Source organism: Typopeltis vanoorti, chromosome 15 (genome assembly GCF_054136105.1).
Source record: "Typopeltis vanoorti isolate ZY-2024b chromosome 15, IOZ_Tvanoo_1.0, whole genome shotgun sequence".
NCBI lineage: Eukaryota > Metazoa > Arthropoda > Arachnida > Uropygi > Thelyphonidae > Typopeltis > Typopeltis vanoorti.
Genome location: NC_143563.1, coordinates 81,499,000 through 81,514,486, shown reverse-complemented (window position 1 = coordinate 81,514,486; position 15,487 = coordinate 81,499,000).

The following is a 15,487-nucleotide window of genomic DNA, read 5'->3' as shown; positions in this document are numbered from 1 at the left end:
ATGTTCCAACAATTCATAGTGCAGATCCCTTAATTTTCCCATTGTCAAAACACCTTTGTGGGGAACGCTTTTCAAACTCCTTTAGCGTACCCCCACCCCCACCAGCTATATTATTCTACTTTCCTTAAACCTTGTTCCTAAGATACAGTGTGGCCCCTCTAAGAATGACCTCCATTTAAGGTTCTACGTTTCTCATTTGCAATTGTCTAAGTCTGCCTAAAAATGCTTTAACCTCTCAGTGACGTAATATTCTATATACCTGTCCTCCAATATCACACGTGGGCTGGGCGGAACCTGGAAAATGCCTCCATTTCCAGTTCCTGCTCCCTAAAGTGATATTGTTTAAGCATATTTTTAGTTGACCTTGGCCGTTTGCTAAGATCGCAAAAATGAATTGTTGAAAAAAAAAAAAACTGCGCATTTTAAAAAGGATGCATTTAATGAGGCATACTATTACACATGTGATGTTATTCTGGTTTTCAGGATTTCGAAACTTTGTAATTTGATCAATACTGAATTCACCAAATTCTGGGATGTCAGTTACTTCCTTCTCTCTCACAGTTGGGTTCCCGTGTACGGCTCAAATAACCGACGAAAGTCACTGATGTTGATTTTTCTCATTATCACTCTCTTGGCAGGTAAACTGCTTCCGTAGGATTCGCGTTACAGACTGATTTATCTTTTTTGCCTGTATTATTTCACACTGAAAATAACAGACTGGCTTACTTGGCCTGGCGTGAAAAGTTTAGAAAATTCTCCTCATCTTTGATGGAACCCATTTCCAATGAGAGGAATATGCCTGACTAAACCACAATCGAGTTTGAACTATGATTTCAATGAATTCCAAATCTATGTGATTACACAAATAATAAAAGACTTAAAGGATTGGGAATTTAGTCTTCAAAGCAGCCCCTCCTCCTTTTTTTTTTCCTGCACCACACCGTACATTTTTTCCTATCACCATTGGAAACATTTTTCGAAATCCGTTTCTTTTTTTTTTAAGAATGTCTAAAATATGTTCGTCGAATTTCGCTTAATGACTAATGTCTTAAACTCGGTGGTTTTAATTAATTAATGAATTAATTAATTTTATGCTGGTGAACAAAACGATGTCGCATAAAGCGGACAAGGTTGAATTGTTTCATTTTTTAGGTGTTCATTTAAAACTGAATCAGTCAGTTTCGAACTAAACTAAACTTAGCACTTTTTTTTTTATTTTATTTTTTACTCTTCAATGTTGATCGGCTAGAACGGGGATTACTTTCATCTTTAAGTCGCCTGAACCTTTCCAAGTTCCATAGCAGCACATCTCTGTATGATATTTTTAATAAAGCATGTCTTTCATTAGTCGTTTTTCCAATTCTAAACAAAACCTACTACAAGCACGTTGCTTTGTTATTGTAAAAAGTCTCACTAAACAAAACACGTACCTTTCATGGTTTATCACAACAGTTTTAAAACATGCAGTTTGCAGGCATTTTATCATTTCTGTAAAATGCATTTAAAAATTTTTGCATATTTGTCTGTTTTGAGAGGATGACAATGGGAGGAGAGGAAACCAGGGAAGGATATGAGTATGAAACCTATGAGCATCTGCAATGATCGCTAATTCATAAGTAGTATAGAAATAGAAGACACGACACAACATAAATAAAAAAAAACGAATTTTAATTAGGAAAGGATTTTTGGAAAATTGTCTAATGTTTTTTCCTTTTTCTTCGGGGGGGGCTCATTCCCCCTCTCTGGGTGCGCTATTGCATGTCGTTCATCTTCCTGATTTACAGAGGAGCACTCACCACCATCTGCTGACGCTGCATATTGTCCAACAGCCTATACTTCACTTGCGTAAATCTGCACTGCCATAATAACAACTAGGGCCCATTGATTTCAGTCCGCAGAAGTTATTATGACTCGTTTTCTATGCCAGGTGACAGTATGATTCATTATGTATATATCTAATGATGTCCCCTCTTACAGCAATTGGTAGCGATGACGCTCTTTGGTTCGATGCTCATTGAATTCCATCTAGAACACGAGTAACATTTATAAGCATTTTCAAGTGAAGTTGAATTAATCGATCTTGTACGAAACCTACTGAAAATTGCCCCTCTTGGACACTCAGATTTATTCTTTAGCAAACAGAAGAACTGGACGGAAAACACTCATACATTAATAGACAGCAGGCTGTGAAGATGGGATTAAATGTTTTATCGTTATCAGAATCCCATTTTTTAAGAGCTAAGCCTACCTATTTACAATAAACATGCTGGTTTACTAAAATTGAATATAAAACTGGGCCAAATTAATTTTTAAGCCATCACTAGGAAGATGCTGCACCTCCTGACAGGTTAACTGTAATGTGTTCTGTATAGAACACAACATAGAGGGGAAATGGGGAATAATCTGAGTCTGCCATCCCTGGATATTATTGAACAGCAAAGTTTAGAAACTAAATACACACAGTAATAAGATTTTTTAATAAGTAAATATTTCGTCCTAGGTATCATAGGACATCGTCAGTACAGTTAATTCAAGCAACTGCAATAACGATGTCCTGTGATACTTGGGACGAAATATTTACTTTAATAAATTTAGTTTAATTCTTTATCTAAGTGTAAGCAAACAAAGTTTGCGCCTGAAGTATCTTCAGGACTGAGACAACTCGTGGTAAAAGTGGACTAAGCTCTCATCACTTGTCTTAGTATCTCCCATAATGCAAAGCACATCTCCTTGCGGACATGTATAATGCTATGCATTAAGGGAAGGGCCACTACACTTTGCATTATGGGAAATACTAAGACAAGTGATGAGAGCTTAGTCCGACTGTACCACGAGTTGCTTCAGTCCTGAAGATACTTCAGGTGCAAACTTTGTTTGCTTATACGTGGATAAAAGATTAACACGTTCATTGCCAATCACGCGTTATCGCGTGGACGTCGCTAACTAAATAAAAAAATAAAAAAAATTTGGCCACCACACGAAATTCCAATTTTCATCTTGGCAATGAAAGTGTTAAACTAAATTTATTATAGTCTAACCAAGTGGAAAATAAACTTCCAACATCTTTCTCTAATCCAGAGTAATTTAATAATAACGTGAGACACCTTTTGGCAACTCGTATAGGTAAATATGACTTCTCCATTACTTCCACCTTAGAATCACCACCTCTGGGTCTGGCTCCCACTGATGTGCTTTTGCACAGAATGGTCCCTTTCCTTGAGGTATGACAGGCTCTGCTTGGGGTAGGTTTTTGCCTGTCTCTGAGTGGGGCCACCGCTGAGATTATGGTTCTGCCTGGTGAAGGTGATCCTGCCACTGGGTAGAGCCAACGCTGAGAAGTTCTTCTCGGTGACGGGGTGAGTCTGTTGCTGACTGGAATAACGCTGAGTTGGACGGTCCTTCAGTCACTCGTGGGGACTGGTCTAGGGGACCGCTTAATTTTTAGAGAGGTCTTTACTTAAACAGCACCTCAATAAAGGTCGAAACCGATGTGGGTAGTGGCCCTTCTCTTAATGCATAGCATTATAAATGTCCACAAGGAGATGTTCTTTGCATTATGGGAGATACTAAGACAAGGGATGAGAGCTTAGGCCACCTTTACCACGAGTTACCCCAGTCCTGAAGACACTTCAGGTGCAAACTTAGTTTGCTCACTTGGATAAAGAATTGAACTAAATTTATTATAGTCTAACCAAGTGGAAAATAAACTTCCAAAATATTTACTTATTAAAAATCCGATTATTGTGATTACGTGTGTATGTTTAGTCATTAATGCTCCACAGGTTTCATTATACAACAAAGTTTAGAAAGTTTAGTGGGAATGAGATATACCCTATGTTATCAACCTGCAAGACTAATAATTCTAATTATTATAAAATGGAAAATTAAAGTTTATTAATATATATCTTTTTTGGAAAATATTGACAAGAAAATATACTTCGATAGAGCTAATATTTTGACATAAAAGTATACTTTTGAATATACTCGAAAGACAGGAATACAATAATTTTTAGAATCTTCCAATTAACAGAAAAATTTATGGAGGAATAAATTTATAAATTAGAAACATGGAACAGCAAGAATGCATATATAATCCAATAGAGTATTAAATTATGAAATAAATACAAATAAATAAGAGGCCTGTGTAGCTCAGTGGAAGTGGCGCTTGCGTCCTCTGCGCTTGGTCGCTCGAAGTCAGACTTAACTTCAAGTCTCCTTTCTTCGACCGATTCCCGAGTTAGTCGATCTCTGGCACGGGCAAGCGGGTTTTTCCTCCCGGAAACTGGAGTTTTTTTCCCGTAAACTCAAGAAAATCGACCGTAGTATCCACCTTATTTCAGACAGTAACATATCTTGTTAGGGTTAGGTACCAAGAAATGGCAGCATTTGTTTGCCAACCTCTTCACCTGTGGCTGCTATAATTAGTGATTAGACATGGGCCAGCTATCTCTGGCTACCGGTGGAGATTGAACTGCCCACTCAGTCTCCAAAAGCTAGATAGGGTATAAAGGCCTCGCCTACTCCCTATAAGGGAATAAAAGGTGTTAGCTGATTTATTTATTTTTATACAAATAAAAATATGCACACAAAGTAAAAATGAAATCTGAAGTAAAAACGGTAGACTGATAACACAGAAATCACCTCTATTCTCACTAAACTTTGCTGTTCATTAGTGGCATCTAAAAGAGCAGTTATATGTAATTTATATCTCAACAATAATAGTTACAGGTCAGTTAATCTATTGGCTATTTTTCCAACGAAATTATATCGATTGGACAGTAAGCATCGTTTTAATCTATCTGTTTAGCACTAGATAGAGTTTGCGTTATCCTCTACAAGAAATGATCTTTGAGATCTAACTGAAAAACTTCTCTCAGCTGTACATTTTCTAACTAACAGCGTTAGATAAATCCTAAAGTTTGAGAAGATACTTCCTAGTGTACAAAAATCAAAACCGTTTACGTGCGGCTTTTAAAACTATGCGCCCTGGGCAAGTGTCCTATTTGCTCATTTATAAATTTAGGTCTACTTATTTCAGGTAAAAATGCCAAGAAAAGCTTATTTATAACCAGGTCAGGAGATATTGATATAACCAACATTGATTATAACGAAAGAGGTGAGTGCAATGCTCGCAAGGACTTTCAGGAAATTACTGAAAAATTTAGTGTCAATTTATAAATAAGGAACATTGAAGAAGACGCCATATATATTTACACTAAATAAGGATAGCTAACTCACGTAAGAAATGAATTATTTATAAGTAAAATTTTTCTCCGTGGATCACGGGCATCGTCGGTACAAAAATAAAATAAAATAAAAATAAATAAATAAATAACATAAAACATAACAAAAATATTCCATAATGTTGTACCGTCACTTGTTTGGTAGAAATAATAATAACACAAAAATTTTCATGTAAGTACTCTTATAGAATCTCGTATGTCCCTTGAATTAGCTATCAGGGATTTGCTGCTGCTGCTGATGATGATGATTTTATTATTATTTTTATTTTTTTCTATTTTTAATTATTTCTCAGATAAATTACATACATTACATGAAGACAATTATGCATAACAAATACTTTCTCGTACATAAAGTTTTTTTTTAAAAATAGTAATAATAACAATAACTGTTTACAACATATATTATTAAAATATTCATAATGATGATTATTACAGATGTTTCTTTGCAATTTTACACTCTATATATACAATCTCAATGGATATAATCACTCTATATTGCATACTTTTGTTACAGTTATTACATACATTTGATTACATATGATACATTACTTACATTTGTTTACATATGATACTTACATTACATACATTTGTTTAGATATAATACATACTTTGGTTTACATGTGATACGTACATTACATGCACTTGGTTACATATGATACATATTGGATGAGAACTAATTTCTCTGCTTTCATCCTCGAAGCTTATCTGAGGATGATGATGATGATGATGATGATGATAATAATAATAATAATAATAATAATAATAATAATAATAATAATAATAATAATAATAATAATAATAATAATATTTTTTTAGAATATAAGTTATTATTTATTGATTACTAAAATATTTATACATACAATAAACATTTTGTGTGATATTGCACCTTATAATTTTACAGAATTCAGCACCAATTGCTGCATTTTCTACATTGGATTTCAATTAAAATTTTTAATAATACTTTTTTGCCTTTATATTATGTATTTACAACACATATTAACAATGAAGATTATACAGAATTTTTTTGTATATATATATATATATATATATATATTTTTTTTTTTTTTTTAAAGTTTGAGAAAGAGTGATTATACAAACAAATTTCTGCATTTCTTTATAAGGATTACTTGTAGATGAATGAGGCAAGTTAATCTCACCTACTTCGAAGCTTGGGTTAGCTTTTATGAAGAGAGTGGGATTTAACCTTCACTATTTGTGTTGTTGCTACTGTTTATGTATGGGATGTAGGCATTGGATGTTAGTGATTTGTGATGTGTATATTAGTGTTAATGGTTTCTTAACTTTGTTGGTATATTTTCCAGAGTTCGTTTTTTAATGTTCTGTAATTATCTACGTGTTTTAACTTTCTTGGTAGCTTGTTGAGTCGCGTGGGTATCTGATGTGATCTCACAAAAGCACCGTATGAGTTGTTGAAGGGTGTGGGGATGTAGAGAGTTGTTGTAGGTCGTGTTATACGATATGTGTCTCTGTTGTTTCGATAGGTGATGTTGAAGTACTTCCTTGTTAATGTCATGTAGTGTTTCAGGTTTTTAATGCTCAGAATTCTGTGTATCGCCATGTGCTTGTCGGATATTGGTTGTTGCGTGTAAGGTGTCCAGATCACTGTTGACACGATTTTCCTATATAGTGTTTCTAATTTTGTTAGGTGGCTGTTTGATGTATTTGCACAGACTTTTATTCCGTATCTGAGTAGGGATTCGCAGATATCGTGATATAGGAGTTTTTTTATGTTGGGTGGAATAATGTCTTTGAATTGGAAGAGTTTTGCTGCGATGATCCGAAGTCTGGTGTGTAGGTATTCTATATGTTCTGTCCATTTAAGGTGGGAATCTATATCGAGACCGAGGTATTTTGCGTGTATTACAGGTTTGATTTCGGAACATTGGCAGGTATTTTTGTTGTTAATGCAGCAGTATGTGTGACAATGTATCGATAGTGATGCGGGGAGTATGATTCTTGGGTTGTGTATTATCAACATCTGTGTTTTGCTGCCGTTGATTAAAATTGCGTTTTGGTGGAAGTATGTTGTGATTTCATTTAGGTCTTGTTGTGCTTTGCAGAGAGCTGTGTTAATGTCTGTGTGGATTGCTAGTAGTGCAGTGTCATCTACGTGTTGAAATATTTGACTTCTTATGAATATGTTATGAACATCGTTAATGTATATGTTGAATAGGGTGGGTGATAATATGGCACCTTGAGTACACCGTGTTTTATTTGTATACCCCGACTGTGACATGTATCTATTTTTGTTACTTGTGTTCTGTTTGAGAGGTAGTTCTTGAACCATGTATGCAGTGTTCCTCTTATACCTATTGAGTATAGTTTGGTAAGTAGTATGTCATGTTCAAGTGTGTCAAATGCTTTGTTTAGGTCCAGCAGTATAAGGACGGTATACTTGTTTTTGTCGAGAGCTTTGTATATTGTGTCGGCGATGTCTTCTAATAAAGTAATGGTTCTTTTCGTTTTCTGAAAGCCGTATTGATTTTGTGAGATGATGTGGTACTTTTGTAAATAGTTCTGTAGTCTGGTGTGTGTGTGTTATTTTTTCTAGAATTTTTGAGATGACTGGTAGTGTAGCTATTGGTCTGTAGTTCTGAGTATCGTTTCTTTTGCCGTATTTGTATATTGGCATAATTACTGCAGTTTTTAGTTGTTGTGGAATAATGCCCTTGTCGAATATTATGTTCACGAGTTTCAAAAGTATTGGATTAATTTGTTCAAAGTGTGTTATAAGGTCTGTGAGTCTTATTTTATCTATTCCTCGAGTGGCCTTTAGTTTTATAATAATAATAATTTGGTTAAATAATAATAATAATAATAATAATAATAATAATAATAATAATAAATCAGCTATACGCCACGAAAAAAGAAAATTAAAAAAAAAAGGATAATTAGCAGATTGGAAAAGCACTATTTTCCATATAGAAGATAAAAGTAGGCTATCAGACCTGTTCAAGATAACGTGAATTAATAATGCTTCACAGCTTTCTTTATAAAGCCATTCCACACCAAATATACTTTTGTGCAATATTTCACTGATCTTCCAAATGATTCTGTGTTCAGTAGTTTAGTTCTGTATTACAGAACTCTCTGCTCAAGAAGAAATTACTCGCATTCCAATTCCATACGTCAAGGAAGAATCAGAATATATTGTGAAAATTGTTGGTCCTTTCAATATTCATGTAACAATTCGTCCGTTTCTGAAAAATTTCTACTTTTCTCTCTTCACTCACAGAAAAACTTTCCAGACGTTAACTAGATTCCTTGCTCTTGTAGGCAATCATATTTTGGAGAATCTGGAAGAATACAAAACATATGTCAAGTTACAAGAACCCGAACAGTCAGGCTTTGCAGAGCATGAAACCCCCCACTAAACACAGGGCCAGTAGCACACTGAAATATTACAAAAGAGAAGATTTCTTATCGAACTTTATAACGAGAGATGTGAAGAATTATTAAATATTAAATCGTCTTAATTTAAACGGATCCTTAGCTTACGTCTATTGTTCCAATTATCTTTCTATATTTAAAAAAAAAAGTTATTGATCATTTGTTACTTTACTTAACCTATCGTGGCGTATTTTTTTTTTTTTTTTTTTTTTTTTTTATGTACTACAATATCTGTGATACATTGGCGAAAATTTTACTAATAAATAATTAATTTTCACCAAATCATCTTCAGTAATTTAGTGTAATCATGTTACTTAAGCATACTAAAGCTACATAATTACAATTACATAAGATCTATCCTACATCTGTGATATATATAACCTATAGTCCACGACGATGGGACAGGTGGTCCACAGGCTTAAATTAACCGAATAAATCTATATATTTTAATTATCCAAACATATACAGTATATATATCTGAACCTGTTTGAACTTTTTTTCATTTGCGAGGTATATGCGAAACCTTTTAATTTCTTTTTGTGAAAAGTAAAATCAGGGGTGAGAGTTATATGCGAGTAAGTACGGTATTTCAATTATGGATAAGTACATTGGTATCTTTTTTAAACGGAAAAATATCTCGGATGACAGTGATAATACAAAACGAGTTTGTAATGACAGTTCGTGTGTAGTTTCTGAAGAGAAAGTGGTCTGTAACGAATCCAACAGAAACACAGAATTCCCATCAGTTGCAATGCGATAATATTAATACGCTTAACGAAAGGAAAGATTTGCTGACTTGCTGGACACTCGACCAGTTGATCGCATTCAAAGGTAAATACAACTGGTTATTTGTAGGAACATTTTTGTGACTTTTCTCCCTTGACGGTAATTATGCCTACATTATTGTGTTATTATTCAACAATTGTTTACAGTTTTGAATGTGTATATAAATCAATATGAACAGTAGCCTGATTACGAGCGCGTGATGAAAGGTACGGGGAGGTTTGGAGCTTTCCAGGATAGTATTCAAAAAGTAAATACAATTGGTTGTTTTGTATAGAGCCCCGAAACTTATTAGTTTAGAATTTAACCACTGGGAAAGGGTTTGTATCCACCTTAAAACTCTGAAACAGAATTTGGAAATATTTTCCGAATAACTTTTTATATGAAATTTCTGTGATTTCACGATCCATTTCAGGCTTGCAGTCACGAGAACGACCTTTCGTTATCGAAAAAAAGAGCAGCTAATTGAGCTTTCAAGTGACAGTGGGTTTAAAATGCAATTCCGGGATTGTGGTTTGGCTCGATTGTGGATCTCGCCTTCAGTGAGAAGTGAATTTCCCGAATTATTTGAAAAAGTCGAAAATCGTCTTGCAGTTTTCTACAATCTATCTTTCCGAGAAAGGATTTTCATCGCTCCTTCAAATAAAAACAAAATACAGATATCGTCTTCGTGTGTGTGTGTGTGTGTGTGTGTGTGTGTGTGTGTGTGTGTGTGTGTGTGTGTGTGTGTGTGTGTGTGTGTGTGTGTGTGTGTGTGTGTGTGTGTGTGTGTGTGTGTGTGTGTGTGCCGATCTTCGACTGAAGTTGACCAATATTGAGCCAGATATCCAGCAACTCTAAAAGGTCAAGAAGCTCATCCATCTCATTAAAAGTAAATAGTAACATAATTATATCATTTTATTTATTTGTTTAATAAAAATTAAAACTTTTTAATTTTTATCCACAAAATTTAATTTTTTATCTATATATCCGGCCTGGTTGGCCGACTCTCCAGCCAAAAGAGTGCGAGTTCGAATCCCGCCGTGGGCATGGATGTTTGTGATTGTCTGTGAAAATACTAGTGGTAGTGGTCGGCGGTAGACAACGTTGGTGTAGATGATGATGATGATGATGAGTGTAGTTGTGGTTGGTGAAGAAGGAGAGTTGTAGAGTAGATGCCCTTCCTCAACATGTCTTTGGACTACCTGGAGGTGTTATGTAATAATAATATCGACAAGATTTATATGTTCATTGTGCATCACATAGCTTGAATTTGGCACTTGGAAATGCTATATCTGTGACAAATAAGAAATTGTATTGGCATAATTGAAAAGGTACACAATTTCTTCAACACCCCTAAAAGACAGGATTATAATATTAATATCTTGTAAGATTTATAATATCTTTATTTAGATTGCAAAAAATATTTGCGTGCACCTTACCATTGTCTAATATAATGCAAATATCTGACAGTGACACCTCTTAATTTCATTAAATTTTGTTAATGATGTTGTGGCTCAATTAAATACCGTTCGTGAAACAACAGTCTTCATTTAAAGATATTTACGATGAAGCATGTATAACAGCCAATAATTTTAATATTGACATTAAAAAGCCAAAGACCTCATCAAAACAAACATTAAGATCCAATTTCCAGCCGCTTCTGTAGAAGAGTATTTCAGGAGAATTATTTCATTCCATTTATTGACCAAATATTGACTCAACTTCATGAACGTTTCTCGGCACAGCAACATTTTGAAAAAATGTTTTTCTCTTCTACCAAATGGAAAAGACAGCAAGTGCAATGGAAGATTTTCGTCAGTTGGGTGAATTTTATGCCGGTGATTTATGCCAGCAATTTTGAACGCCAAATTCAAAATTTGAAAAACCGTTTGCAATAGCTCCATGCAGTTTCAAAGTGTGACAGAATGATATATCCTAACATCTATAACTTATTAAAAATATTTGCAACGCTTCGGTAACAACACGCGTCAGTGAAAGGTCATTTTCTAACTTATGCCTTTTAAAAACCTATTTAAGATCTACCATGACACAATCACGATTGAACGGACTTGCTTTGCTATGTATACACACAGAGAGAGATTAATGTAACCACGACTGAAATAATTCAAGAGCTTTGTAAAAAGAAAAGAAAACTGGATTTTATTCTTTCAATAAATTTTTATAATCACCTAATGTTTATCTAATGAATTTTATTGAATGAATGAAATTTAACGAATTTTAGTTGACGGGATAAAAATATCCCCCCCCCCCAAGATTAAATACTATTTTTCCCACCTAGTACAACCTTCAACTCTTTAGGAAACATATGATTAGATTCTTACATACACGCGGCACTGTTATGTTATAGATTTCATTTGGGGATCATTATTAAAAAAAGATAACTGTGTTTGTGTGTACTGCAGTGGTCTGTGGCCAGTTTGAATGCAGCATGAAAAACCCTAGAAACATATATCATAGCCGGCTTTTTTCGTGAAAAAAAGTCAGCTATCATATGTTTATAGATTTCATGGAAATAAAGCAAAGAGAAGAGGAATTAAATTACACACAAAGTTAATTGATTCCATTATTTCTTCACTCTTCACGGTGACATTAATTGGAAGTTATAAATAAGATTTATGAAACTATAGTGTGCTCAAAAGCAATACCAAAGTAGTAGACATTGTTACTGTTATTATTACGCGATACTTCCATAGAATCCGAGAACCAATCGCAGTAACGCACTACACAATTCACCGTCAACATTATTTAATCCTTCATGTACACACGACGCCATCTACCGCCCGCTAATGGATTTTTGTCCATTAATTGCAGGTTTTGGGGATGAAAACCTCAAGTTTCTGAGAGAAAAAATCTTGCTACAGCCGTATGAAATCGGCTACCTCCACTTTCAATTTCAAAGTCCATATAAAGATTCCTCTCATCATGGCGAAAACTGAACTCAATTATTTTTCCGTTCGAAAGGAGCATGTCTGATCGTTCTTTTAAAATGCAGACTTTATGTAATCAAAATTTCGAAAAATGAAACAGTGAATAAGTTATTATTATTATTATTATTATTATTATTATTATTATTATTATTATTACGGGCAACTCCAGGGAGTCATTAGACTCATCGAGGGAGGCCCCAAATCATTTTCATCACAACTATTCGACATTCATACAGTATCTATCATACCTCGCCTTAAACTCATTCACTGTCACAGCATCCACCACAGACTCAGGGAGCGCATTCCACTCATTCACTACTCTAAAAGTAAAGAACCCAGCTCTAACACCTTTACTAACCACACTTTTGCCCAGTTTCCATGGATGTCCCCTAGTCCTCCCACAACCAGCCCTGTTCTCAAAAATATCTTCTGAATTAATTTTATAGAAACCCTTCAGTAATTTGAATGTCTCAATCATATCTCCCCTCCTCCGCCTATCAACCAATTTTTGCAACCCACAAATCCTCAACCTGTTCTCATACGGTTCATTCCACAGACCTGCTATCATCTTGGTCACTCGCCTCTGGATCCTCTCCACCTCCTCCCCATCAAGAAGAAACCTAGGTGACCAAATCTGAGCACAGTAGTCGAGATGAGGTCTTATCAAGGCTCGATACAGAGGAACAATAACCTGCTTGTCTCTGCTTGTCAACTTATTCTTCAGCAACCAAGTGATTTGATGAGCTGATTTGGCCACTTTTGCAATGTGTCCCCTAAATTTCAATTCCTTATCCACCAACACTCCTAAATCTCGTGCCTCATCAATTTCCTGGAGCACGGTTCCACCAATGCAGTAAACTGCCTCCCATCTTTTCACCCCAAAATGCATAACCTTACATTTTGCCACATTAAATTGACATCCATTCTCCCTAGCCCAGACCTCCAATCTATCCAAATCATCCTGCAAAATTTTGACGTCATCTGCATTCACTATTGCCCTACCCAACTTCGCATCATCCGCAAACAAATGAACTGTTCCTCTCAGATCCTTTCCTATATCATTTATGAACAAATTAAACAGCAGTGGTCCAAGAACAGATCCTTGTGGTACACCACTAGTCACAGGCCGTCTAGTGGACTCTACTCCTGAGTAAACCACTCTCTGATATCTCTCCGTCAACCACCCTCCTATCCATCTCACCAACCCTATGTCCATTCCCATATGCTGCAATTTACTGATTAGAATTCCATGTGGTATCCTGTCAAAGGCCTTAGCAAGGTCCAGCAGAATCACTGTAAACCCATTACCCTTATCCAGTTCAGCCGTCACTGTGTTATAATACGTGAGCAAGTTACTGAGGCATGACCTACCCTTCACAAAACCATGCTGTCCCCGATACAGTATCCCATTTTCTTCTATCCAATCTTGTATTTTCCTCTTGACTATTTTCTCTAAGACCTTGATAATGATTCCTGTTATGCTGATTGGCCGGTAATTTTCAACAGCAGCCTTGGAACCACCTTTGTGCAGTGGAACTATTTTCCCCTCTTTCCACCCCCTTGGGACTGACCCAGTCCTGAGGCTCAAATTAAACATAATGGTCAAGGGCACTGACAATTCTTTGGCCGCTTCACGTACGACACGAGCTGGTATACCATCCAATCCCACAGATGTATTGACATTGAGGTTCTGTAATAGACTAGTTACCTCTACTTCATTCATCACAATTCCAGTATAAGCTGTTGGTTCCTCCATTTCCGCAAAGCCACCACCTGGATGATATACTCTTGCAAAGTGCTCGCTCAGTAATTCCACAACATCGACTGATTCAGTTACCTCCCTACCCTCAGCATTTTTTAAGATCATTCTACCATGAGCATTTTTCCTTTTACTTGCAACATATTGAAAAAACTGTTTGGGATTCTCTTTAGCCTGCATGGCCAATTTCCTTTCGTAATCTGCTTTTGCTTTTCTTACCACCCTTGTTACCATCCTGGCCTGAGCTTTATACTGTTCATGCACCTGATGGTCACCCTTCTCCTTAAATTCCCTCCACAATTGTTTCTTTTTTTGCAGCTCAAGCTTAATAGTGTTATTCATCCATTTAACCCCTACCTGATTTATTATTCGGACTCTTGGTATACAGTCAACCATTGCCTCCTGCAAACAGTTCTTAACCACCTCCCATGCACCATCAACATCCAGCCCTTGCAGTTTTACATGCCATGGCATTGAGCCAAGCACACACCTAAGCTTGTCATACTTACCAGCCCGGTAATTCCACATATACCCTGTCTTAATTGTAAATTCGACTCCTTTAGCCACCTCCCAAGTCATGACCTTATGGTCACTCTCACCAATTGGTGGCAACATGGTCATGTTCGTTACAGCTACATTCTCAGTTGCAATTACTAGGTCCAGCACTCTCTGTCCCCTGGTATTTTCCAATACATGTTGCCGTAGATAGTTGTCCCTTAATAACTGCATAAAATCCAATTCCTTCCTCCCATGTGCCCTCTCCTCTTTCCAGTCAATGTTACCATAATTGAAATCACCCATAATAATTACCCTCCTTCCATTCATTTCTTCTATTTGCTTATGCATACTATTCCCACCATCCACTCCATCACCCGGTCTATAGCAGCACCCAATTGTATATTTTGTTCTGATAGATTGTATCTCACACCAAACAGCCTCAAATGTGCTTTTTTCCCCATCCTGCAGTTCAACTTCTATACTCCTTGGCTGAAGCTCATCAGCTATCATCAATAACACTCCTCCCCCCTTTTTATTCACCCTGTCACTCCTGAACACGCTATACCCATCGCATTCAATCCCACTAGCTTTATCATCTTCTGTCAGCCATGTTTCACTAATACCGACAACCTGTGGCCTGGAAGTGCCAACCATGGCCAAAAACTCTTCCTTCTTGTTCCTAATACTCCTGGCATTAGTGTACATGAATCGCAGAAGCCCATTTGTCCCATCCCTACTTTGATTCCTTATACTAATTATCCCATTCTGATTTGTTGTCCGTCGTACTCGCCCGGGCGTAATATACTCATTCATACACTTAACTGCCCCCCCTAAAGTCTGCATATCTACTCCCCCCCCTCTTA